This window comes from Dermacentor silvarum, chromosome 4, assembly GCF_013339745.2.
Source record: "Dermacentor silvarum isolate Dsil-2018 chromosome 4, BIME_Dsil_1.4, whole genome shotgun sequence".
NCBI classification, from domain to species: Eukaryota; Metazoa; Arthropoda; class Arachnida; order Ixodida; family Ixodidae; genus Dermacentor; species Dermacentor silvarum.
In genome coordinates this window covers 198,774,822-198,798,642 of record NC_051157.2, presented here as the reverse complement: position 1 = coordinate 198,798,642, position 23,821 = coordinate 198,774,822, and the positions used below count along the sequence as shown (strand labels likewise).

Here is a 23,821-nt window from a genome sequence, read left to right as displayed (position 1 = left end):
AGCTTGAAACTGAAAAGAATCAGGGTGACTGACACACACCAGTACACCCCAGCTCTTTTCTTCATAGTGCCAGCGATGACACGCTCACACCTGTTACCTGCACATGCAAAATTCATTGGCTCGATAGTCTTCCTAACCCGCTCGTCTTTGCGACGGTTGATATGACTGTTCAAGGAAAGGCACACATGGCTTTGAATGGCTCCGTCACCGATTGCGTGCCGCACTGATGCCAGTGCGGGCTGAGGTGGCCCTGGTTGCTCTAATTAACATTGTAACCATTGTAGCCTGCACTACCGTCAATGTAGCACTCAATCTAGGTGAAGGTGCCGTTCTAGGCCATGCGTGCCTTTGTTTGAGCAGAGTCAGATTACCGACTGTCACAAGGACTAGCGGGTTAGGGAGCTTATCGAGGCAATGAATATTACATGTGCAGTTAACAGGTGTGTGAGCGTGGCATCGCTGGAACTATCAGAAAAGAACTCATGTTTTTAGATCGTTGGCAATCAGCAAAAGGCTGAGTTGTATCGGCTATGCTTTCAATTTCATGCTGGTGGTTCTTGTGCGTATTTGTGAAAGTCAGCGCTCGTGTTGTGTGCTCTTTCTTGTCCCGGCTTGCTTCACTCTGTTTTAGCACTTACGCACCACCAACTCGCCTAACAAGCATCAATTCTGCATGACACTAGTACTGCATGAAGCAGTGAGATACAAGCAACAAGACACAAGGCATGAAACAGCGTTCGCTTTTCGCAGTGTAACCATAAAATATTGGTTCATTCTACTTAGTACGTTCAACCTTACAACTACAATATAAAAATATATTTAATACAATGGAGAAAGTAGTATTACAATAAGTCCAACCAGTCACTAAACTGTAATGACAAGTTTATACATAAGGAAGGTGTCTTGGGCAAACTACGCCTTGCTTGACACTAGTACTGCATTAAGCACCGAGATACAAACAAAACATAAGGCATGTGACAAGCTGTTGTATTATCACAGTGTAACCATAAAATATTAATTCACTCTGCTTATACGTTCCAATCTTGAAACTATAATATACATATCAAAATAGTATTACAATAAAATGCATACAACCGGTCATGAAACTAATGCCAAAAATACAAATAAGGAAAATTGTGCCTTGCTTGACACTAGTACTGCATGAAGCAGTGAGATAAAAGCAAGAAGGCATAAGGCATTAAACAGACCATTTGCATTATCACAGTGCATGAAAAGAAATGACAATGGTGTATATATTGAAACACTTACAGAAGAGCCCGATGTAGTAGAATATAGTCGGTCAGTTGCCCAACTGTGTGTAATGAAAAAGTTTTGAAGTTTCAGAACAGTTAAAAGTCGAAGTCTTGCAACGATGTGATGAGGGAAGCAACTTTTGGGGAGAGGCAGTGTTGTTTTTTCTTTGTGCGCTCTATCTTCGTTCCCCTGCCAGGATTGACACCTGCAATGGTCCTGAAGCAAGGATAGAATGTCGTTACACTTCGTACAGTGAAAATATCTGTATTTCCTTCGAAGAAATAACGAAAGACAAGACTGCTATCCTTCCATCCACCCCAAAGTTAGATTCCTTTAAAGCCCATATTTCAGTAATCTTTAGTGTTCAGTACAAAACTAGCAACTTTTAACCCAAAATGAATGTTTCCTAAATGATCACTTGAATCAGGTTTTAACGAGCCTAGTGTTTTATTACCTGGATAAAAACTTCACCGAACACCATCACTGGGTGCTAAAGGAAACCAAACAACTCCATGCAAATTGTAATTCTCAGGAAAAATCCATTTGTGGCACTTTCCCAATTTGTTGTTTGTGTGGCAGCAAAAGGACAGGCAAATTTAAATATTAGCCTGGCCGTTATGTCTAGCTTGTGATTCATACACCGAAAAGGACTCCATGACAAATATTTTGAAGTGACTTGAGGCGTAGCGGCCCCTGTTAACCACGGCGATAAACTTGAGGTGAAAATGCACTGCAGACTGCTTACAAAACAATTAAGCCAGTGACGACAACACATGTACTTTGTTTCTAGGTCTTTTCTAGCCTATAAAAGCACCATTTTAGCCTCTGTGCAATTAGACCACAGTAATCTGCCAAAAAAAGGCCAACTTCAATTTGTCTTCAACGTCCCTTTCTAGAACTATCTGCCACCACAGTAACAATATGTCGGTTTCTATGACTAAGTAGGCTGAATCATCAGCATACCCATTTTGGGCCACCCAAAAGTACAGCTCTGAGCAAAAAATTTATTTGCAGGTAATAAGTTTGCAGCACATATTAAGTGCTTCGTCCTACAAATTGCCATTAATCTGGATGGGTGACAGAAATGTGCAGTTTAGTGAAGCAGGAATTAACAGAACTGAGGAGAAAGGGGACCGCGGGCTCGATTTTTATTAGTCATATCGTAAGAAGCCAACAAAGACATCAAGGACAGCATAGGGGAAATTACATGTACTTATTAAAAGAAATGATAAATTATTGGAAATGAAAGTGAATGAAAAAACAACTGGCTGCAGGTGGGGCACGAGCTCACGTCTTCGCATTACGCATGCAATATTCTTACCAACTCAGCTACCACGGCTCGTTTTCCCATCCACTTTCTGGGCGATTTATTTTTATCTACTAGAACTAAACATGGGAGTGTTAGCCAGCGCTACACCTCACGACATTGACGGCGGATGTGGGACGTTTTTTTGTCGCAGTCGTCACGTGTACGTGATCTTTTTGAGACTTCGAGTCCGGCAGCATTGATGCCTTCAGGTAGCATGTGCGAGTTTATCAACCAGTTACCTTCACCCAAAAAGATCACGTACATGTGACACCTGCGACAAAAAAAAGGATGTTCCAAATCCCCTGTCAAGGCCGTGAGGTGTGGGACTGGCTAACACTCCCAGGTTTAGTTCCAGTAGATAAACATAAGTGCCCCTAAAGTGGATGGGAAAAAGGCGCTGCGGTAGCTCAATTGGTAAGAGCATCGCACGCGTAATGCGAAGACATGGGCTGGTTCCCCACCTGCAGCCAGTTGTTTTTTCAACCACTTTCATTTGCATTAGTTTGCCATTTCTTTATTTCAATTATTAGGTATATGCGATTTCCCCTGTGCTGTCCTTGTTGGCTTCTTATTATATGACTAATGCTCTACTAATGACACACAAGTCTAAAATGACCTCCTGTGCTGCAGAGAAGGCTGGTGTGTGAATTTGAGAACATCATCCGATCTCACACAACTGCTACTCATTTCTGCACCCAGCTTCCATTGTCCAAAAATACAAAGTGCCCACTGTCCTGAGTGAAAAACTTTTCTAATCACAACCTCAAGCAACAACCAAGCAGATGGCTCAGATGGAATCAAAATGCTGAAATTAGGAAGTAGCTTTAGTAACACATTTGGTTGAGTGTTGCGATCTTAATTTGGAAGCCATGCATTTTCAGTGTTATGCTATCTCCAAACACTACTAGTTTGGCCCACATTCAAACCTCTGTAATGCAAGTATTAACTATTTTCAGTATCTTGCCTTACGGTGCGCTTAAACTGAGCTTCAAGGAAGGCACTTTCACTATCATGCTCAGTGGCCGTCGTCGGCATACCTCAGCGTGTCTGTGCAACATGCTGCACAGACACGCTGCAACTTCCAAATATACACTATACTGCAGATGCACTTCAAAAGAACCATCTGCGGCTTACAATGCACCCATCAAGAAAGCTTCACGTGAAATGCAGCTATAAACTATTCTGTACCTCTCATCACTAATCCTTTCACAATTGACTGGGAGCCAATTTATTGAGGCAGCATGAAGTGATGTGTGTGCTGCTATAGTAAAAGTGTTGGAATACACAATTACCTTCTATAGTGGGATACAACTCAAGACTGCAGGTGCAAATGCCACAAAGAGGAAGTTCTCAAGCCGAAGGCATCAACCGGCCATGATGTTGCAGCGCATTTGATTAATTTGTGGTTAATCCCTTCCCCTTGCTGGCTGGTGTGATGTATTAGCAAGTGTACGTGAATTAACCACACAGTCATGACAATCAGTCGATGCCATTGTTTTTTTTTTGGGGGGGGGGGCATTTGCCGCCGCAATGTTGAATTGTATCTGACTATAGTCGCAATATGAAGAAGCACTCAAGCCTTCATGCTGAAGTGAACGGAAACCAAAATACAAAAAATCAAAACTTTGCATTAGTAGCAAACCTGTATCTGACAAGTGGGAGCAATGCCAGCCTTGGTGGTACCTCCACATCTATTGTTGCTTTATTTTTCTTATGGGGCTCAAACTTTTGGTGACATGTTAGTTCAAACTATTCTCAGACCTCACATAATAAAGACAAAATACCTTTGCTATAGCACTCATTGGCAAGCTGCCGTTATGGCATTAGAAAAATAGTTACCATCATTAACATTCACACAAGTAATTGTTTTTTTTTCAAGGCTCAAAATCAGGAGTCCCATGGAAGCCAGTGTTGTCAGGAAGGTACATGGTGGAAAATAAAAGAGCTTCTACCAAAAAACAACTCAACTAACAGTTCAGTTCTGAGAAAGCAGCCTTGCTCACAATGGGGGAAAATATAGTGGTATTGCTTTAAGTACAGTGCACAAAGGAACCCCAAGATCTTGCAGACAGGTGGCAGATTTCAACCTTTGTGATTCAGTGTATGGACTGTTTGCATACTTAACGGCTCGAGATGTAGCCATGATGCTGACATTTTTTGTAAGCACCCATGCCTCTGCCTCACTAGGACAGTGACCGGAAGAAACAAAATGTTGGACAGACTAACAATCTGATGCGAGCAATATGTGTAAGCAGTGGTGATTTTGCCCAAATGCTTTTATGATAAAAGCTTCTCCAAATGACGTTCTTGCTTTTGCGATTTTGTAGCATTGAAATATCTAAACTTGCGTCGGAGCATTCCATATTTCCTTTCGCTGGTTTACCAGAACTTGCCGCAATAATGCATTCGCCTTTCATTGACAGGATCCCGTAGGCTTGCTGCTCTTGTTTGTGCAAGATCATGATGGCACGCTTCCACCCGTGTAACGTGAAGTAATCACCTCCACTGATCACTCAATGAATGCCTTTTGCATGATGGTATGCTTCGTCCTCTCGCTGGTGTTTCTTCGCTACAGTGCCTGCTTCTCACTTGCGTTGCTTCTCTTATTCGCTGGGCATCTGACACTCAAGCCTATGCGCTTCCAGCATGCAATGACAGGCTCCTGCATCTACTTCTCGGTGCTGGCGACGAACACATTGTTCCGCTAGCCGAGCTCACTTTGCTTACATCATCTAGTGCTGGTCCTTTGATCTGTCTAGCCTCACGCTTTCGTTGCCTCTGTTGCCTTTGCTGTCAGCACACCAAACACGCCTCTTGGTTCTTGCTGGCATCTAACATCTTTCCTCCCTGGTATCCTGGAGCTAGGCCTGGGAAGCGGGAGCTAACAGCCGGGAGCATGCTAAACAGGGATTGACAAAGCGTGCAGTTCTCGAGAACGGAGACACACTTTCGCAAACAAGCAAGGAAGGGCACATGCGGGAGAGAGACCTTGGCGTGGCTGCATCTCTCAATTGACGTCATCGCTGACACAAGCACCACTATACGTCAACTGCTGATGGACACAACCTGGCATTCCCTTTCACCCTCACGGAGCACGAGGCTTCACCCTGACGCCACATTCCCGTGGGAGGGACAGCAGCAGTGCATTCACAATAAAACATTTGCTAAGAGAATTGAAAGCCCCACGCCGATTGTTCACGTATTTCCTTCAATAATTTTTTAACATTCCCCAACTCGTCGGTATGCAGTTGGGAAACGAAATTTTGCATGTACACCTGCGAAATATTTTTTGCTTGTCTTTCACAAGCACTAATAAGCTTGCAGGTTTGCACATGTGCAGTATGCACATCACACAGGTATCACTGATGCCTACAATGCATGTTTGTAGCCTACTTCTGGGTAAGCATCATCAGCCTGACTATGCCGACTGCAGGACAAAGGCCCTCTCCCATATTCCTCAAATAACCCGATCCTGTGCTAGCTGCAGCCACGTCATCGCCGCAAACTTCTTAATCTCATCTACCCACTTAACTTTCTGCCGCCTCCTGCTGCACTTGCCTTCTCTTAGAATCCGATCTGTTATCATTAATGCCTATCGGCTATCTTGCCTTCTCATTACATGGCATGCCCATGCCGATTTTATTATTTAATGCCCATTATTCTTGATTTCAACTAAGATGCCATTAAGCCGCGTTTGTTCCCTGACTCGCTTTGCTCTCTTGTCCCTCAACGTTACACCTATCATTTTCCTTTCCATTGCTCACTGCATCGTCCTCAATGTCAGTTGAACCCGTTTTTCAAGCCTCCAGGTTTCTGCGCCGTAGTTAAGTACCGGTAAGATGCAGCTGTTATATACTTTTTTCTTGAGGATACACTTCTGGGTAGCTGGTGTTGAGTGCAGTGCTCAACATGCGAGCTGGTGTTCCACTGAATGAGTGTCCACGAAAGCAGCACGCATACAAAAAAAAGGTGGCAGCCTCACAATACATCAATACATACGTCAAAGAATAAGAATAGGGCGGAAGACATTTGGCAGGCCCTCTGAAATCATAACAAGCAGCTTGTCAACATCCCTTAAGAGTAAGGTATATAACAGCTGTACCTTGAGTGTACTAACCCGTCGTGCAGAAACCTAACAAAAAGGATTGAAATATTGAGGACAGCCCAGCGAGCAATGAAAGGAAAATTATCGGTGTAACGTTAAGAGACAGGAAGAGAGCTGATTGGGTCAGGGAACCAACGCAAGTTAATGATATCCTAGCTGAAATCGAAACGAAGAAATGGGCATGGGTAGGGCATAATACAAGACAAGATCACCGTTTGGTCTGTTAGGACAATGGAATGGAGTCCAAGAGAAAGGAAATGTAACAGGGGGGGCGTCATGAAAGCTAGGTAGGCAGATGAAATGAGGAAGTTTGCGGGGATGAGCTGGGTGCAGCTGCAACAGAACAGTTTTTGGAGGAATATAAGAGGCCTTTGCCCTGCAGCTGCATAGCTGGGCTGATGATGAGATGTCGAGTAAAAGAATCCATTTTTTACAATTAAAATGCAATCATTCAACTACCTCCCTGTGCCATGCAGTATGAGGTACATGAAAAGCCGCTTCTTTTTCTTAAATAACCCGTGGATCCCTTCGCTAAATACCTGAACAAGCTGGAACAAGTAATGCAGTTTACTTTTGAAGGCGATGATAGCCGCCTGTCTTTCCTTGATGCGCTCATCTTCCGAGAATCTTCACGAATGACAATCAACATTTTCAGAAAACGCACACCAGCTGCTACATTTGTTTTGAAATCTCTACGCGCCATTACACAAGTGTTCCATAGTTGCCTCACTCTTCCACTCAGTGAAAAGAATCTGTAGTAAACAAGACGAGGCTGATGACTTTGAACATATTTTAGGGAATGTTTTTCGCGTGCGGCTATCCTGGGCGCTTTACTTGCTGAATGGAATGTAGACACGCCCATCCAGCACTATGTCTGACTGCAAGCACCCAGAAGTAGGCTGCGATCTCACATGCTCCAGTCATCAGTCAAACGCCAGTGTCTATATTACGCTAATATGACACACCCGCTTTGCATGTGCCAACCCGCTAACTACATAACTACAGTGCAGGTGAAAGGCAAAAGCCGCTAAACAAAGACTAATTCTCAGATGTTGCATGCGAAATCCTATGTGCTGAATGCACATTTCGGTGAGTCAGAGAACTTCGAAAAAGACCGCAGAAACATCATTGAAAATAATGTGAACAATCAGCATGTGGCTTTGAATGCTTCACCATATCAGCCATATCACCATCACCATATCGCCACCACGCAATGAAAAAGAACACAGCAGCATAGCTTTATCTTTCATTAATAATACTGGTGACAGCACACATGCTAAGTTGTAACAATGGAAATTTGTCACCACTCTATCAAAAGGGTGTGGGCTCTATCACAGATTGCACTTGAAGTGCTGCCATTACAGTTCACCGTTTTTTTGTTTTGCTCGTGGCATCTTGTTTTTTTCTCATTCTTCAAGATTCCTCTATGATCACTCAAGTAAGAGCACAGGAAACTAACGTGAATATGTGCATAAGCATCACAAAAAAGCGTCATGTTCTGTTTGCCACGATTGATAATGCTACAAAACTGTTTTCAGAAGTACAATTGCATTTTAGTCTTGATTGCTGCATCATTTAGCTTCTGGTACTTTTTTTGCGACGGTGATATAACTATGTGCATATATTACTTCTGAGTTGACTGATTGTACTAACAGGGTCAAGATATACATACACTGACCTTTTACGGCAGAAACACTTCACATTATGTTACTGATAAACAACAGAAAGATGTTTGCATGAAATAATGTTTATAAAAAAATGCCTCCTGAAACAAACACCAAAGACAGTCCATTGAATTATCAAAAAATAAAAGCCGGGATGTTCAAACCCTAGCTATAGCATACACGCCAGATAATGCCAGAACCACATCAGCTGCCAGACCTCCAGCAGAAACAAAGCATTATACCAATACGCCCTCAGTAACTCTAGTGGAAATGCGATCAAACCATCACAAATTTTATGCACACAACTCCTCATACTCACCAATAGCAAAAGAATGCTGGCAATTTCTGCGATGCACCATCCACGACGCATAAAATCAGCATGACAACACATTCCAATTTACCCATAAATATTAATGGTTACCTGACCACCAAATGATTACTGGTATTGAATGCACACACACACTTTCCAGCAAAATCACCCCTCTGGGTCCTGTGCTGCCTTGGCCAAATATCTATGACCTCTGTGAGCAGTGTCCATAATTTCTCCGAAATAGCCACACACTCCTACACAATCTCAGAAGCAACAGTACCACCCACTCCGAGCCATCGATATTAGTAACTGAGCACCATGCAATGCCAATAGTACAGCCAAATCAGTCAAGAAGTGGTTGAACACAAACTCCAGAAAAAAATAGTTTTCTCTGTGTTTCCTTTCTATGCATGTACATGAACTTCCTTAGAGCCCTATTTTACTAGCGGCAGAAACCAAGCAGCAGCAGCCTCCAAATTTCATTCCACAGCTGATTAGTTGTTTGGGTTCAGCAAACATTTTCCTGCTTCAAGATTGCTTTTGTACTTATCAGCAATATCATAAAAGGGTCCTATGATACATGAATATGTCTATATAACTTTATCATCACTGCACATGTGAGAAGTGTAACAACCAAAACAAGAAAGGTAATCACAGCTCAGTTAACAAGTGAACTCGGTACTTACCGCTGTATGAACTCCAAGCAGAGGCTTGTGTCCTTAGGGTACGCAAGATTAAACGCAAAGTGTGCAAAAAACATGAGCCGGAATGCCTGGCATGGGTTTGTTGCGTGTATCACTGGCAGGGTGTCAATGCATATGGTGAAGTTCCTTGCAGTAATAAAACTGCCTCCTGCACAAAAGAAGTAGTAAATCAGGAATGCTCGCCCGGGTGTGGTACCACAGAAAATACCTTTTGCAATGATGAAAGGAGAACATGACATGTCCCCAAGGTCTTCATCACTGGCACATTCCTGGTGTAAAAGAAAATTAAAGGCATATAAGAATTAATGTCCACCAGAGCAGCACCATGGGAAAGCTGAAAGTATACACAGGTTACAAATAAGCATGTGACCAAGCATAAGTACAAATAAGGCATTTCAGTGCTTGCTCAGGCTCGTGATGTTTTCCCCGAGAGTCTATAGTGAATTAAATGCTTTGGCTTATACGTAAATAGGTGTCAACGACATGTTAAAGCCCTGAAAACCAGTATAGGCATGTACACATGTTGGCTTAATTATTTACAATACTGGGACTAATGTATATACAAGGTGTACGAACTATCATGCACCAAGATTTTAAATTATGCACATGCCGCGTAGCTGGACAGAACCAAGGTAATGTTGTTTGTCGTCCCCCCACTTGGAGATACCCAAGTTTTCTATTCCGCCTAATTACATATTTAGTCTAAATAATTATTCAACTTTACAAATATTAGATGAAAAGTGTCATCGAGAAAATTGTTGAGCAACACGAAAAACTACAGCTTACTGTTGCTGAATATGTCCTACATAAGTTTTTTTCCAGCATGAAAGAAGCCTGAAAATACACGCAAAGTGCCTTGAGCAGCCAGTCAGTGCGGCAATTTTGCATGTATTCACGGGCTCCTTTCACAATCGGAAAAATTTTTACGTAGCACGTATTGAGCAACAGAAGGCTATATCGAAAGTTTTTCATGTTGCTCTACGATTTTCTTATTGACACTTTTCATTTAAATATATTTCAGAAGTTGATGAAATAATACTAATTATGTAATTAGGCGGAACAAGAAATAATTTAAGTACCTCAAAAGACGGCAAACATTACCTCGGTTCTGTCCAGCTACGTGGCATTTGAATATTCTTAAATTTTTGTGCATGATGGATGGGCCACCATGTATATATATATATATATATATATATATATATATATACCAGGCATTTCAGCGAACATTAAAAATGTTTAAAGGTTGCCTGTGGCAGATGGCACAGTTCTAGCTCTTGAGCTGGTCCACTCGAAGAGGGGGACATCACTAGCACAAAAAATTGAAATGCATAATCGACTAATTAACAAACATTCACTAATTATGTTTATAACTGATTACCTTTGGCCCATACTGCAATTTACAAATTGTAGCTGTGGCATTCGTAAGGCGGATCCACTTGGAACGAATTCTCAGGATGACACCAGTTTCGAGATATTCATTCCCGAACTTTGCAGAGAAATGCATTGGCATTCCAGTTAATTTTGTGCTTCAATGCATGAAACAAGGGCTTGTTAAGAAAGTAACTGGAATGCCAATGCATTTCTCTGCACAACGGTTCTCGCAGCGGTCGTGGCAGTACAAGACAAACTCAGAAACAAGGGATGTGGAAATGGTAAAAGTACAGAAAAAGAATGAATGTGAAGAGCAATAAAAAAGGGAAAGAAGCGTTAAGCGCGGCTATCGCTGCAGCCAAGGGCTACATCCACAGTAAGACACCACCGGTTATGAGCAGGCCGCCCGTATCAGGACGCACGTTACATTATAGTCAAATACAGCTCAAGAACGAAGTGGCAAATGCCCCTCAAAGGAGGCCCTCCGTCCAGTAATGTCAAGAGACTCATGGCGTTGTAGCTGATCTGGTTAACCAGCAGTTAATCGCTTTGTACTTGCCAGTCCCCTGGAATGTAATGCTAACAGGTCAAAGAGAAATAACCACGTCATGAAAATCTGTCATGATTGACTGGCTCCTGAGGGGTATTTACTGCTTCATTCGTAAATTGCACCCGGCTTTACACAATGCTGCATTCTCTAATCGTATTTGACAATGTTAGCTTCAAATAGTAACAGTAATGTAGACAATAAATAATACTACAATATGGTATCCTATGTAGGGTTATATGTACAAAACTGACGCAAGAGCTGTGAGATGCCATGGCGGACAGGCACGGATTTGATCGAAGATTGCAATGCTTACCTCGACTACCTTACAGAAGAGCTCGCAGTCTTCATCGAAGATGGCAAGCAGGAGGAGGGGAGTGGCTTCGTACTCTACAGCCATTGTCTTTAGTTCAATTCTGGCCTTTTCGATTTGCTCTAGGCATGTCCTCACGTTCGCCTTTTTTATTAAGCTGTGAGCATACCTAAAAACCTGTCGCCCAACAGTCTTGATTTGATCGTCAAATGTTTGAGAGGCACTGAACCCCAGCAGTACATTGATATGTGAACACATGTGCATTTCTTCAAAGAGGAAAGGCCAGTTTTTCTTCACGTACAGCACGCTTCTGCTGGCATTGATCAACTGCCTCTGTGACGAATGTTTCAGCCATTAGTTGTGTGACCCGAGAACTGTTTGGGGAAGCTAGCCTAAATTGGGCTTGCAACTCTTCTCTTTTCTTCTCTTGAGTTTCAGCTGTTTCCGTGGACGGAAGATCAGGCTGCCAGGCTACACAGCCATAAGAATCTTTTTGGAGTTGTGGCTTTTTTGTGGTGAACTCTTCTTCATCTTCTGAAACACACCGCTTCAAACACTCATAGAAACACTCAGAAACGCTTCCATAGAAGCGTTTCTAATCCTGTAGCAATGACGGTACCGTTGAGGGTGTCCTCAAAAGTTCTTGGAAACTTGCTGACGATTTCACTCGCAATGGCTCGCAGCACTTTGCGCCCAGGCTTCTGATGGCAGGCAAGCACCCTGTCACTTAGTGTCCTAACCATTTCATTCAGATCACTTTTCAGTGGACGCCTGCCCTCTTGACATGCTTTTACGAGTTCGGGTGGAAATGCGTCCCATGGAATATCAAAAGCCCGGCCCAACAGGCTCACAGAAGCTTCACTTCCTTTTGGTATGGACACTTGCACGGCTGGTGAGGCAGCTGTCTGGAACTTTTCGAGCAGGATGCGTCTACTGACCACATTCAGGAACATTAGGTCGGCTTCCACTACATACTTGAGGTGCTCAAGCGACTGAACACCACAGTCCAGCAGTTTCTGTACAGTAAGTTGCATCACTTCATTGTCGAAGTGTGGCAGCCAGCTGGAAATATGCTTTTCCAAGTCCATTCTTCCTGTCAAAAGCATGAAATCAAGCAAAATCTAATATAGCATGCTTCAACACAACAACAGGGTACTTGTTGCGGGCAAGTTTGTACTGCACCAACGGAGTCCAATCAAGGAGGCTTTCAAGCTTCATGCATTTGAAAGGACCATCACTACTGATGATGTTGTAGAAGTGCATAGCAGACTCATATCTTGTGTGGACAGTTCTTAATAAGAAAAAGTAGTTGTCATTAGTGGCAAGAATAAGCCTAATCTCACCAAAAACAGGCACACCGTCCACCCGCCTCATAACGACAAGCATGTCTTGCTTGTAAAAAAGACCGCGGATAGTAGCTTGACAAGCCGAGAACATATTATCTTCGTCAAGGATCACCTCGCGTACTTCTTTTTGTATTTCTGGTGTGCAAAGCTCACTAGAGAATGAGGAACTATTGACTAATAAGCCATGAATACCGTTTCCCGTGTTTTTATATGCCTGATAAAGCTGATGGCGCTCAGCAAGTGTGTGCGTCAAGTTCTTGAAATTCTGGCAATTTCTTGCACACTTACGGAAATAGCTGTGCTTGCTTTCACACCTCATTGTCCACATTTTTATCAGCGGGCCAAACTGCGTAATCAGAAAAGGGTAATGAAGCAGGTAATGATGCTTAGGTTTCATGGCAACGTCAGGGAAGAGATTTGCTCTGCCTGTCATGTAGTCCTCTATAATGTCTTGCAGCCTCATAACCATGGGGAGTGTTAGCGTATGTGCAGTAACAAGCTGGACAATTTCAGACAGCAAAAGAACCTGTTGCCAGATTTCATTTTCAGTGGACTGAATTGAACCAAGTAGGAACAATGGAACAAAGCGCAACATGTTCCAATTTCGCACAGCATGGCCTCCTAGTGCTTTTTTGAGGTGAACTTCACACGGTCTGTCAGCCAAATCACCATGTTTAAAATGAAAACAAGTTATGCGCTGATTAAGGTCTTGTAAAGAAATCCACTTGAGAACCGTTACAAAATGTTTCATGTACAAAGAAAGGTCAAATGAAACAATACCCTCAAATAAATCATGTGCCAAACAAGGAGGGAGACCTGGTGCACATACATGGAAATACTTCAGCTCATTGAATAAGGAATTGAACTTCACTCCTTTTTCTATACTTGAACCATTGGCTTGCAGGGCTAATAAAGCACTATTATAATTGGCCGGTGTTCTGATTTGTGAAACACCTGACAGTGCATTTGGAGAAAAAAGGTCAGCTCTTTCAGACATGCAAAACCTACAGATGTGACTTGCAGAGCTAAAATTTTCTACAAAGCCTCCAATTCCATGGCTTCCAAGGTTGTCTCCAAGGATGGCAGTCACAGTGCCAAACAAACGCATTCCGCTTGAAGTTACAAATTGGCCAGCTTCCAACTTCTTCAAATCATCGAGCAAAGGCTTAAGCACTTTGGCCTGCCCAAAATGTGCAAAATCATTTTCATTGCAGAGCAAGCACAGCTTGAGAGAATGAGGTGCACATCTGAACCATGGATAGAGATTACCAAGGATTAAATAAACAGCAAGAAGTTTGTGTTTCTTCTTTGCGGAACCAATCGGATTCACGACCTCAAATGCATCTTGAAATAGTATAAGCTTCAGTGCTTCAGGATGCTCCTTGAAAAGTGGAATAGACTTGAACACGTTTCCATCAGTGAAATCTTTCAGGACACCAGGGGTCTCAGGCAGCATCCTATCGCACTGTGATATCACATCTTCATTCTCCAGCATGGCTTCAAGTGTACTTAGAATTGGAACTTAATGAAAGGTAGCATTCCTGTTCTTGTTTTTTCCCAATAATATTTCGACAGACGATACATACAGAAACTCTTTCTTGAAGAAAGAGGAACGGCTATGTTCTGTCCTGAACACACCATCTGGTGCTCGATGCAGTGCCAAAACAGTCACTTTCAAATGTTTCATCTATCAGCTTATCTATGTCATCACTGCCAACAGCTTTTTCCCTGAGCTTTTCTTTGAGACAGGAAACCATTGCTGAAGCATTTGCATTCTGTATGTCATATATAGCCTCACAAATAACTTGAACTGTAGATGAAGGCACATGGCGCTCAGATAAGAGTCGCAGGTACAGATGGGCAAAAGCAGTGCTAACGTCGTTCTTACAGGTTTCTTGCATGCTACCTTGATGCGGCGCCAGTGTACTACGTAGCTCTTCCTCTTCAGATACATTGCTCTCAGTTTGTTCAGCGTCAAGTGGAGGGGTAACAGTTGCTGGAACAGGCATAGCCTCTTGAACTTCCACATCTGGTACTGTGCAAGGGTACTTCCCGTGGTAACGTGAAAGATGGGAAGAAAAGGAGGCCTTCTTATTGTATGCTTTCGTACATAATGGGCAAGTGACGTTTGTTCCTTGAACAATGTGAAGTTTCAGGTGTGCAATTAGAGCTTTATAATCTTTACAGACTTGTATGCAGCTGTCCACAGTGCAGAAGAAGTCGCAAGGCTGCACCCTGACGGCAACACAGCTTTCTTGTTCAGCATGTCTAACTCGTCTGTGTTCACGACTGAAGTGACTGTAGAGTGAGCCAACTTTGCAAAATTTTTTGTAGCAGGCTTGAAAGGGGCATTTGACACAAAAATTGTTCACATTTTTGTGCAAAGGCACATCCCTGAGAAATGCGGAAAGTGCAGAGCTGACACAGCCACATATACTGCAGGGGTACATCTGAAATTAACACAACAGCAATGAACAGTATTACTCAAACGAAACATTATTGGCGAGTGACCACACTGCATGAGGTGCAATTTAAAAGTAATCATCCTTACGGTACACACTGCACTGATCTCACATTCGTTTCCCACTTTGGAACATGTTTTTAAATATTGGGTAGCAAAAATGCAACAGCAGTATCATACAAGTGGGTTTAATGCAGGCTCTTAAAATCCAGCATTATAGTGATACCACCATGTTAAAATTCCTTTCCAATGAATCATGACCAGTTGGAATTTCCGAGACACAAGTGAAGCAGATTTTTGATCAGCATTGTATTTTTAGAAATTCTGATCAGCCTTCTTTTTTAGACTTAATTTTAATTTATTTAGATGTTGCTCCCCCAAATGACATCTTATGAATTACCACCTTCTTATGTATTAGAAAAACCTAGCTCACAAACTATAAGCACTGCATTCAAAGCATGGGTGGTCGAAATTCCTCAGTATGGCCACAGTGTGTTTCTCAGCGCACACAGGCCACAGCGTATCCTACTGCTGCTTTGTTCAAAGGGCGTCCAAGAATGCCTTTCCAAGCTAAATTTGCTGTCTTGTACGTTTAAGTTCAAAATAATTTTGCAGTGACATATTTGAAGGCAAGATTTTCTTTTGAAATGCTTCAGTGAGGTTTTATACTGATATACCAAAAACTAGTTGGGAAGTTGAAATCACTGACAGCTGAATGAACCAAGACAAATTGTGGGAGAGATAGCCCTACTGATGGAACTTACAAAAACTTCATTAATATATGTCCCTGCGAACGTCCCTATATACTCGCAGTAAACGTGAGTATGACAGTTTTATACCCGTGCTACAGGGATATGTTCCAATGGCATTCGGCCTTTACAGGCTCCCGCAGTGTTTCACGAGGACTTCTAAACGCATTCAAAAGCGTCAACATTCCCTTGCTTTATTGCAATGGTGCTGCTGCCGTCGAGTTGCGCTTTTGTTCGCTCGTTTTCAGCGCGTACGAACGCGGTCGTCAGCGGTCAGTACGCGGTCGGAAACCGTCGCTGACACACCCATCAGTACTGGACCGACAATGACACCAGCACGACCAAAAACGTATGTCATCGTAGTGCGACAGGTTTGTCGGGCTAACAAAGCGACAAATCCGGTCACAAGAGGGTCGCCTCACCTATCATCAGCAGATCGGCGGCTCAACGAAACCCACGACAATGGCTCAGATAGCTGTGCTTGTCTGATACCTTACCCGTACCATAAATAAGTGGAACGAGCAGCTACATTTCATATGTATATACTTCGTAAGTCACCAACAATAAACGCTTGTCAAATTCTTTAATTTTAATCGACGACGGCCCACTTCCGCTAGTTACGAGTACGCAGTGTTCGCCAGCGCGACTCCTATGCGATGTCAACAACTTGGCTATCAAGTGTTCCTAAGGCGAGCGATCGCATCGGCGCTTCCTAATAGTTATGGGCGACGCGATGGCTTATGTCGGTGCAGACGGTGCTCGCGTTTCAAAGCAGCGTCAAAATCTCGAATGTCGACTGAGTATCATTGAAAAATGTCGTATGGCAGCGCAAATTCGGCAGTCGAGTGGAATGGCATTCGGTTGAACGGCATTTGAAACGGCCGCGTAGCAAGGGTATGATTAGTTCCTTTTCTCAAGCGAACGGAATAAACGGGCAGTGCCTTCCACTCTTCGGAATGCGTTGACCCGTGCAACGCTATTTCGATCAAAAATTAAAACGCGCAATGTTAAATCTCGCGAACTCAACATAGTCAAGGATTTTACTAGTGTCTGCATGAATAAAAAAATAGATATACAACATATCCTTGCGACCTTTACTTGCACGAGAAACGAGTTTCCAGACCCCGCGCTTTTTAACGTACGTACTTCACAGCGAGTTCCGCAACCCTAAAAACTTCCCGCGTTTTCTCACTCGGATATTGTAGTGCGGATACCTGCTAACAAAGCGAAATTTCTGCATCTTTCATTTTCCCGTAAGCTACAGTGTTCTACCGGGTTGCTCACTTGCATCCTCTCTCTTCTGCGCGCTGTGTACCCTTTATCAGACAATAAAGCAGCAGTGACGAATCGGTGGTGAAGCGACTGTCGTGCGCACGCTATTCTAGCATTCGCTCCGAACGCAAATATAGGCGTGCCTTTGGTTCTTCGCAAACGCATTACGACATTCCAAACAAGTTGGGGAGACCCCTAGTCTTAACGACTCTAGTGCAAACTAATGCAATCCGTCCACTCAAGATTTTGCAAGGTCCCTCAGCGATTCATTTTTGCTCTCTTTCATTAGCAGTACAAGCCCGCAACAAGACTTCCAAAAGATAGCATAAAGTGTATCATTCATGCCGGTAAGAATGTGCACTACTCACCTTGTGTGCGAACAGTCTGTCCGGTGAAAATCCCCGACGCAGCACGCTGGTACCGCCGCTGTTCACGTTCTTGGCGCCAATGCGTGAATGCAGGACCGCAGAAAACGTACAGACCGCGGAATCTATAATGCTTTTAATACTGAGGAAAAATATTGGGCGCAATAACTTTTTGGCGCTTAAAATATTCGAAGTGCTTAATAAAAGCTGACAAGTGATTTTCAATTTACTTTTTTTTGAGCGGAGGTGCCCACGTGACCAACCGTTCGGTGATTTGGCGGGGTAGCGGCTCCAGAAACAGAAAATTACTGTTTTTTTCGTGAACGTGTTTCTGTTAAGGGCGTAAAACAGATATTTTCTGTACGACAACAGAAAATTTCAGTAAAAATACCTGTTAATTGACACACATTTCTTACAGTGTGCGAAGCGTGCCGCTATGGACCCTGTGTTGCGCGCACGTCTGGAAAGGCCAACACTGTCGCGCTCTATTCGCGCAGCTAATCAGACCGCTAAGCATGACTCTGTTGGAACACGAGCGATTTGGCACTTGCGTTGCGGGCTGTAATTACCTACGCGCAAGCGCGCACAAGCGAGCAACACGGCGAGAACGAGCAGGGAGCGCGTGTACCTGCTAGCAGACAAACCGGAAGTCGCAGGTTCTTGTTCGACCAATGGACATCGTTTCCACCGTTGACATCACCATTTTCCCCCTGCTGACGTCGTGACGACCGCTGGGGTTCCACGGCATTGTATTTTTCTTTTCTTTTTTTTTTTCTTTTTTTTTTTTTTTTTTTTTTTGTGGCGCGCCCGCGGCGCGTAGCGCTGCAGCGTTTGGCATCGTTGATCGTGATTGCATTCTGAACTCGATGCGCGTGTTTACTTGAAATGTTCAAAAAAATATCTGAGGTGGTTTAGGGGCCCTTTAACACGCTATAGCACAAAGCATAGAAACCGTCGGTTCGTTGTCGGGGTCACACGAGAGTATATATGTTTAAAAGTAGTAGTGCACTCACCTGTACTTATTTGCGAGATTTTCAATCTTGCTTTTTATTTCTTTCGGCGTTTTCTCAATACCGGCTGCTCGCAACTTCTCAACAATAGCATCATACACGTTTGCATTACGCTTTGCGCGCCGCAAGTCGCCGATATGGTCTTCCCAAATCCTTATCAGAGTAAACATCTCCGCTTCTGTCCAACGGGCCCTTTCTTTTCCTTTGGCTAAATAAAGTTGTTTCTCTCTCTCTTTTCCTTTGGACGCTTCAGGCTGTGTTGAAGTCTGTTTCTGCGCCGGCTGCACTTCAGGCTGACTGCTCGCTAGTTGCTTCTACCACCTTCAGGCTTCAACTCAGCACAGAGCCCGGAAACGCTCTCGACAATATTGCTGGTAACGAGAATACTCAAACTTTTCCGAATAAGTTGAATCGTTTGGCAAAAAATTGAGCAATACACTTGAAAGTAAAACATATTAATAACTGCAACGAGTTATTTATCTTTAATATAAAATCTCATCGCCACCACTCTTTGCCGAGAGTACTCATTCGCGACAGGGATCCATTGGAATGAGTTCAGCTAGCGAACTCATTCGTTTACACAAGTCATTTTCGTTCAATGACATTATATGTTCCCGTGTGGCAGCCAACTAACCACATTAAATGTAAATGTCATTAGACAATATATTACGGGCAAATGGTGAACGACTGCTGTGAATCTTGAAGTGCGAACGCTATTAGAGGTTCAGCCTTTAGATAGCGTTATTGCATATGTGCTGCGAACGTACGCAACTTCTACATTTGGCACTGTCTATACTTCGTCAACACTCTGTCCACGTGAACCAAAACAAAGCACGTGGTTCAGAACGTGAACCACGTGCTTTGCAAGCCTGCTCGCAGATGGCTATCATGTCAACGCCAAGCTTTACATGGTACTGGGTAGCGCAGTTCTGTAGAAGGTCTGCATCGAGGCCCAAAAGCACCGTGCTTTTTTTTTCGGTTTAAGCACCCTTTATGAAGCGCTTGAAACCCTACAAAACATAATATGACACGTTATCAAAGACGACAGTTCCAGGACATGTGAAGCGCAAAATAATTATCTCTTACGAGTATTTGTGCTTTCCGTATCTAGGTACTCGACGTGGATGCCCACAAGAATGAGACATATGCCAGATTGGACAAAAAAATACGTCACCACTCTGCGAAGGAGGAATGACCGCTAGTTCAGCGAGGATACACTGTGAGCATTGCATTGCCTTCTGCAATGTGTATGTTTCAGCCTTGTGCTTGAAGTTCGCTGAGCATGACAAAAAATAGTAAACGCGTTCCAGGGCACGATTGCATGGTGCATCGCGTGAAGTTCATTCAGCAGGAGTTTCGGCCACTTCAGTCTCACGAAGACTCGCGTTTCTTGCAGAAGGGTTGTGTGTCTGTTGCAGTGAAGTGCACACATGTCACCCATACCTTGCATGTTGTTAGATGACGCTTAATCAGATCATTACACCGCCGCGATATTTGCAGAACTGCTCGCATTACCCACTGATGAGTCCCAACCGACCAGGGGCGTAGCCAGAGGGGGGGGGGGGAATTCAACCCCCCCCCCGAAATTTTTTCCGCCCCCCCCCCCCACTTACCCACCCTTTGTTCTCGTCGCTGCGCGCTGACATAATTCCTGAAACCGGTGCTACTATCACAATTTCATTCCTGGGCGCTTCCGTTTGGGTTGGTAATTTACAGCGAATCATGTCTGCATATGGAAAAAACTGTCACGGTGTTTGTCAAGGCTTTGACACACTGTGAAGTTTTAGGAGAGAATGTGGCGGCCGCATTCTGAAGCAACAATTGCGCAACAAATGAAGCAACAAATGCAGCAGCCGCATTTTAGATGATGGCGAAAACGCTCGAGGCCCGTTTACTTAGATTTAGGTGCACGTTAAAGACCTGACGTGGTCGAAATATCCGGTATACATTTCCGCCGCTTCCCTTCAGGTGCCGGTTAGGCCGCGCTCGCGCCGTGCGGACTGAACTCTTGAACTCCTGAATTCCCCTGAACGATACTCGCTGTAATGCGTCTGCATTTCCGGAAGAAGTTCCTTCTTCGAGATTTGCCCCGGCCCCCGAGCCACGCCTAGATCGTCTTAGGCTACGTTCACACTTGGTCTCGAAGCTGTCGGAAGCGGCAAAATCTTGCAAAAATCCGCCCGCCTAGGCGGCAAAACAGTCAGAAAAACAGGCTGCGAGCCAAATCGGTCTCGGGCCGATTTTTTCGCCATGTCGAAGCGGAAACGCGGTGGAAAGTCGCTCTGCTTCACTGGAAGCTACACTAGCATGTAAAAAATGTCACAGTTTCGCCCTAAGGGCGAAGCAATGAATGCGATAGCAACACAGCAATGTCATACGAAGTAAGGTGAGCGGCTTTGGTAGCAATATGAATTGTAGTAAACATGAGCTGATTAAGTAAGCAGGTGTGCTGCGGCGTAAGTAGACCGACATGAAGAGAGACTCGATGACCACGAGAAGACGCGTGTGAAACGGTGGTGTTGATGAGAAGCGCTTCCCGTGGGCAGCGCGTGCGAAGGGACACACCTGTAGCGCTGCATTGCCGACCCGGGCAGCATTGCATGTGTAGCGTGCGTTGGAAAATGTGGCCCGACTATTACTAACTGAATGAACAAGCGTGGTGTGAGCGCGCACAAACAAACATGAATAGATCACACTGAATGACTGCAGCCAACGACTGTTAAAACGCTGGCAGCGAGCGCATACGCAGCGCAGCGGGCGAAGGTACGTGCGGTCTATCACTTCAACAGAAACTGAGCGGCGAATGCACGGCGCATAAAGGTCAGAGCCGTGTGGAGATAAGAGACTGTGCGGGCAAGCGAACGACGAGCGCGGTTGTTGGCAGAGTAGAAGTGCGCCCCCCCCCCCCCCCCCGCGCTCCCTCCGGCGCTGGCTTCCCACTTCCTTGCTTGCGCGTGGGTGATTGAGTACGTTCGCTCTCCGCGATAGCGCGCGTCCCCGGACGCTTCCGCTCGAGCATACGGCGCGCGGCGAAGATTTTATCTATAGGGAACCTCACTGCGACGGCGACGACGACGGCGACGGCAGAAATCCGGTTGAAGTGTCCATATAATTGCTATCGCAATAAAAACCGGTCGTAAAATTGAACATGGCACCAAAAGTGTAGGCTGTAATGCTGATCGACGCGATCAAGAACCAGCCCTTGCTCTACGACAAGAGTGGCACTAAAACGTACTGTCAGCAATACTCGCGATAGTATTCAACGTCGCGCGACCGGAGGTGCGGCAACGAAGCCTTGGCGTGACCCAACTTCTCGCGCTTTTGCAAAGCCAGGCGAACCCACCACCGCCGTTTCCGAGGTGTCCGCGTCTTCCGTTTATTCATTGTCCATTTCTAGAAAACAAGTAGGTAGAAGTATAAAAGCCATTTCTTCTTCCACTTCCATGGCAGACAATAGTTAGGCAGGTTCCTCGTTGGCGCTCCATAATTCTCCTCGCACGTGTACGGTATGTTGCAGAAGTCGCGGGGTACTTTTCTCGTCGCGACGATAGATTGGGAGCGTAGGTCTCACGTAGGACGCGCAGGCTTTGGCAAGCCCCAACACAAGAGCCAACCCGGGTTTTAGCTGTGGTGTTCCCGTTGCCCCTTTGGTGTCCTGGAGGCGCCGACAATACGAAATGATGAAATGTTAATACAACTTGTAAATAAAAGCTATTAAAGAAATATTATCACGCCTAGGCACCAACCTGTGACTGAGCGCTACCGCGCCCGTGTGAGGAGAATTACGGAACGCCAACAAGGAATTTACCGAAGGTCGCAGATGACACGCGAAGTTGCGTAAAATGATCACTTTTGATGACGGTACGTGGGTCAAAGAATGAACATACCGCTCGAAATAATGCAATAATGAACGCCATCACGCCGACAAACGTACGCAGACGAGATGGATCTGGACGAAAACGGCAGCGGCGGCCGCGGCGGTAGCAAAACAGATGTGAACAACTTGGACAGGCGCGGAAAAAATTTTCCGGCCGCTTTGGCCTTTGCGCCCGCTTTGGCCTTTCCGCCCGCTTTTGCCTTTCCGCCCGCTTTGGCCTTTCCGCCCGCTTGCCGCTTCCCAAGTGTGAACGTAGGCTTAGTCTGCGCGAGAAACTTCTCTTGTTTGCGATTGCGCCCCTACGGAAGGCTGGTAATTACTGTTGTGTTGTTGAATCCCAAACCAGCAATTACGGAAGGCTGGTAGTTGCTGTTTTGTTGTGGAATCCCAAACCAGCAATGTACACACGAAGGGGTTGATGACAGCAGTGAAATTCCACCAACTCGCAACAGAATGCACGAAACAGACAGCCGACAAGCATGAATTACTGCTGTGAGCAGTACAGCGTAAGTAAACTCTTGTTGCAGGCGCTGACAGTTCTCGTCGGAGTTCACGCGTCCTGAGAAATGTATTATGCTCACTATGCACTGAACAAGACCGGAGTTCATTCCTGGATCACTAGTACACCAATCAGTCGAGATTCTGTGAGGTACAAGGCCGCTTCCTGTTTGCACCGGCGTAAGTGAAGCAGAAATGAGTTGCACGCACTACTTTAAATGCGTACACGTGTCATATCTATGCTATGCGGTGAAATATTCTGTACAATTCTGAATCTGTTGACGTAAAGGCAAATGACGGCTGCGCGCTCGCACACAGCGGAAGACACAGTGGCCTATGCCCTTGCCGCAGGAAATGCAACACTCTCCTTTCAGGGAGCAGGGCGACGAAAGCTTCGAGAAAAAAAGCATTACGCGTTTTTGCGCGTATTTAAGTTTGCTAGCGCAAAGACGCAGCGAAGAAGCTATTGCTATGGGAGTAGGTATAGCCTGGTCACACGTGCATTTTCACGCGTATAGATGTCGTTGACGTCGCCCCGACGAGGACGACGCCATCTACGCTTAACGGAAATTAACAATTAATGATGTCTTCTCCGATCGCACGAGTATTCTCAATTATGCGTTTTCGAAGACTGGTCCATTCAGTGGCGCGATGAGAGACCGTTGC

The 23,821-nt window shown here is 44.6% G+C and overlaps 1 long non-coding RNA gene across 1 annotated transcript; it reads right to left on the bottom strand.

The window, feature by feature from the left end:
* Window positions 1-781: 781 nt before the first annotated feature.
* LOC125944907 (uncharacterized) lies at window positions 782-9,720 on the bottom strand. Its single transcript, XR_007466595.1, has 3 exons — window positions 9,555-9,720; window positions 9,329-9,494; window positions 782-1,470 (listed from the first exon to the last, which is right to left on the bottom strand). It is a non-coding gene; the product is annotated as an uncharacterized LOC125944907 (long non-coding RNA).
* Between the last annotated feature and the right edge of the window lie 14,101 nt (window positions 9,721-23,821).